The sequence below is a fragment of the Pongo abelii genome, chromosome 2 (genome assembly GCF_028885655.2).
Source record: "Pongo abelii isolate AG06213 chromosome 2, NHGRI_mPonAbe1-v2.0_pri, whole genome shotgun sequence".
NCBI classification, from domain to species: Eukaryota; Metazoa; Chordata; class Mammalia; order Primates; family Hominidae; genus Pongo; species Pongo abelii.
In genome coordinates this window covers 85,117,065-85,121,867 of record NC_085928.1, presented here as the reverse complement: position 1 = coordinate 85,121,867, position 4,803 = coordinate 85,117,065, and positions in this window count along the sequence as shown.

The following is a 4,803-nucleotide window of genomic DNA, read 5'->3' as shown; positions in this document are numbered from 1 at the left end:
TTCCCCTAGGGACTGTAACTCTGTGAAAACAAAGCTGACCTTCTTTATGATGTCATCAGTAATGCCTAGCATAGTATTTAGTGATATAATTTTTTTGCAGCTAAGCTCTTAATTTTTTAACCACAGAAATATCCAAACTGTGCAAAATAGTGGGCATTTCAAAACGTCTGACATCTGCTTCATTTGGTCTTCATATCTGAAAACCTGAAATAACAACTTGAAGTCAATAAAGCAAGATGCTTCGAAGATAAGACCTGGGAGTCAGACTGGATCCAAATCCTGGTTGAGCCACTGACTGGGAAACCTAGAAAGTTCCTTCTCCCAACTGTGTCTTGTTGGCTCTGTTTGAACAGTGGAAAAGCAGTTTAATTCAGTGGTTAAACCCAGAGGCTTCAGATTCAGGATGTCTGGTTTCAGATACCAACTCTGCCCCATCCTAACTGTGCCATTTGGGTCAAGTCAATCTCTCTCTTCTCAGTTACTTCATCTGTAAATATGAGATAATAAACATACCTACTTTATAGGATTTTTGAAAAAAACTAAGTGACAATCCATAGTAAACTCTTAGTAAACATTATTATACTTTCACAAGTAAATTGTGTCACTCTTTTCTGCCTAGAAAGTGCCTGATATCTCACAAATATTTGTCCATGACTGAAAAATGAATGACTTTTCCATTTTACTTTTTCTAAAACAGCACATATAATATATGCATAAAAATGTTTAAAGGTTAATACATTTATGAAAAGTTCTGATAAGAGGAAGCACTTCTTTCTTGTATCCACTTATTTTTCCATTCTACCTTCACTCAGGATGTGAAGGCTGTGGATAAGCCATCCCATCTCTTTCTTCAGCTTCAAACCACTGGCTATAAATTGACACAACTATAAATGGTTTCCAAATGTCACTAAATAAATCAGTTCTGTCCTGTTTGTGATATGCTATTCTCTTGTGCAATTCCATCTGGATCACCAAGGTTCTGCCCACTGGCTGCAAATTGCCTGAAGATTTTGTGAGTGTAATATAAATGCCTAGCTCTCTCCTCAAATTTCCCTGACCCATAGCTGCAAGGCCTCAGGATGGGCTCTGAAACGTATGAGGCAAGTGCTTCTCTAAAGTTAAGACACCCAGACTGCCTTGCCTCCACCAGCCGCCAGGATAGCTTAAATTATAAGAGGTTATGTATCACTTTACCTTAATTTTTTTGTAAGCCATCTCAAAAATTCTTAAATTAAATTGGTTTTATTTGGTTTAGTTTCACAGGTAGATCAATTCTATGCATTTCTGAAGTGTGTTAGGATGTTGCTTCAGTGCTACTAATATAGCTATTATACTAAATAGTACTGCTAATACCATTACTGCTATCATCACCACCACCGGTACTATTATTATTATAACCTCTGCCACTGAAACTGCAACTGTTACCAACTGCAACTGTTACCACAGCTATTGCTGCTGCTACTGCTGCTGTTGCTACAATTATTAACATCATTATGACGTTCCTCCTGCTGCTACTACTACTGGTGCTATTAATTTTACAGTTTCACTGCTAATATTTATTGATCACTTAACATTGCTAAGCTTGTGTAAGTGCTTTATATATGACATATCAATTTCTTCACACAACAACCTTGAAATATGGATACTTTTTTTTTTTGTTTTTGAGATGGAGTCTCACTCAGTCACCCAGGCTGGAGTACAATGGTGCAATCTTGGCTCACTGCATCCTCCGCCTCCCAGGTTCAAGCGATTCTCCCCGCCCTAGCCTCCTGAGTAGCTGGGATTACAGGTGCCCGCCATTATGCTCAGCTAATTTTTGTATTTTTGTTGAGATGGGGTTTCACCATATTGGCCAGGCTGGTCTTGAACTCTTGACCTCTGGTGATCCGCCCACCTCAGCCTCCCAAAATGCTCGGATTACAGGTGCGAGCCACTGCGCACGGCTGAAAGATGGATATTTTTGTTAACCTTCTTTCATAGATACTAAAGCTGAGGCATAGGCATTTGAACTGAAGACAGCCTCTAAAAGTCAAGGTTCTTCATCAGTGTCCTCTATTGCTTCCTCAGTTTAGCAGACATGGCACTCACATACCTAAAATGCTGGAATTACAAAGCACAGAAAGCAATTGCTCTTGTTGGTACAAATAAAAAATGGTGGAGACTGGCAGAATTTGAGTAATCAGCAGCAGAAATGCTACTATCATCAGACACCTATTGAGAATGTTGAGACATTGGCTGTAAATATTATTATTGGATCAAATCAGTCAGGAGAATGTTGGGTTAAAGAAAGCTAGAAAGGCCGGGTGTGGTGGCCCACACCTGTCTTTCCAGCACTTTAGGAAGCCAAGATGGGCAGACCGCTTGAGCCTAGGAGTTCGAGACCAGTTCTGGCAACATGGCAAAACCCCCTCTCTACAAAAATTTAGCCAGTTGTGGTGGGACACGCCTGTAGACCCAGCTACCTGGGAGGCTGAAGTGGGAGGATCACCTGAGCCTGGTGGGTGGGATTGCAGTGAGCTGTGACTGAGCCACTTGCACGCCAGCCTGGGTGACAAAGTGAGACCTTGTCACACACACACACACACACACACGAAAGCTAGAGCGCTTACTTAACCAAAAAGACTTAAACATGCCAATGAGAATTATGAATTTCTAAACTGAGAACAATAGCCTTTTTTGAACTGACGACAACAAAAAGTTTTATTCTATGGGACATATTATGACTAATATTCCTTAGAACACATTTTGTGACAGTTGATCTAAGTCAGAAATGAAATCAAGAAAATAATATATATTATGTGCTTGCTTAGAAAAAAAGTTTTAGAGTATACATATGTAACAAACCTGCACATTGTGCACATGTACCCTAAAACTTAAAAGTATAATAATAAAAAAAAATAAAATAAATATAAAATAGATAAATGGTGAGATATACATATAATATATACAGCTATGAGAATGCACAACCTAATGTTATATGCAATTATAAATATAAATCTCGTGAATATAAGGTTGTGTGAAAGAGACTAAACACAATAGAGCAAACCCTGTGTCGTGATTCAGGCAGGCTCCTTGAGTTCTGTTATGTTCATGGTTTTGGTAACATGTGTTTCTGTTTTTTGTTTTTCCTTTTTGTAATAAATTAGCAAGCTGTAAAAAAAAATGATTATTTGGTAATTTTATTTTGTGTGTATATATATGTGTGTGTATATATATGTATATGTGTATATACGTGTGTGTGTGTGTATATATATGTGTGTATATATATATACATTTTTTTTTGAGATGGAGTCTCACTCTGTCTCCCAGGTTGGAGTGCAGTGGCACAATCTCGGCTCACTGCAACTTCTGCCTCCCAGGTTTGAGAGATTCTCCTACCCCAGCCTCCCTAGTAGCTGGGATTACAGGCGCGTGCCATCACACCCAGCTAATTTTTGTATTTTTAGTAGAGACAGGGTTTTTCCATGTTGGCCAACCTGGTCATGAACTCCTGACCTCCGCCTGCCTTGGCCTCCCAAAGTGTTGGGATTACAGGCGTGAGCCGCTGTACCTGGCCTATTTTATGTATATTTTTTAACCATATTTTCTTAAAAGCAAGAGTAAATAAATATATTTAGGTAAAATATTTTATTTTGAATGATCCTCACAACTTGAGGAATTTAAAAGTGTATTCATAGCATTGTTCATGGGACAATGCTGAAAACGACCTAAATGCCCAGCAATGGGTTCTGATCTTATTTCTGCAACCTAATGCCACAAAACCTAGTTTAAAAATTGACATAGAGTTATGGAATGGTGTCTGTAATTTATTAAGTGAAAGATGCTTGCTATTAAGTGGCATATTTTGTTACAAAATTTAGAAACATAAAAACATATTCCATGTATGTGTATGTTGTATATAAGCACAGAAAAAAAAATCTGACAGAATCTATATCAATATGAAACAGTGACCTTTGTTTTCTTCTTAAATATTCCCAAGTCATTTGACTATTTTGCTAATGTAGATAGGATTTTATGATTAGAAAAACCTTCAACTATATTTTAAGTGTGTTGATATAGAGGTAATATCTTTATGGGGGCCATTTTATGTTATTAAAATGTAGGATATTCTGTACTGGCATTAGCACAGTAGGAGGTCTAGAAGACTCCTCTGTTTTCTTCTCTTTAAAGGAAAGAAAACTTAACAATAGAGAGAAAAAAAATTTTAAGAAAACAACAAAAAGTAGGTGGGTCAGGGAGTCGAATTACGTAGGGGAATAACCCTATAATGAACAAAATCAGTATTTTGAATATTGTTTCACTTTAGAATAAACCAACTTATAGACTTAGATGAACTTTAATCATTTTAATATGTTAAGATAAAGTATAATTTTGATGTAAGAATAGGTAAATATGAAAAAATAAATTTAAGATATTAGAATTAAACAATATAGTTATTGAGATAAACCATGCAATGAATGAAAGATGAGTGAGATTTTGAATTGGGACACAGAACTGAGATGTCCAGAATGCGGAGGGGAGCCAAAAGGATGAAAGGTTGATTGAGGCATAGAGAATGATTCTAAGGCTCCCACATGTTTGAAATAAGAATTCCAGAAAAAGAGATTGGAGGCAGTGTTGAAAAAGCAATATGTAAAGAGAATTATTGCTAATTTTCCAGAACTGAAGACAGACCTAAGTCCTTAGACTGAAAGTATTTTCTGAATACTGAGCAAAATAAAATTGAAAACATCTTAAACCAACTGCAGTTTAAAAAAAATTTGCACCTGGCTATACCTAGACAACTTGTAGTAAGACTACAGA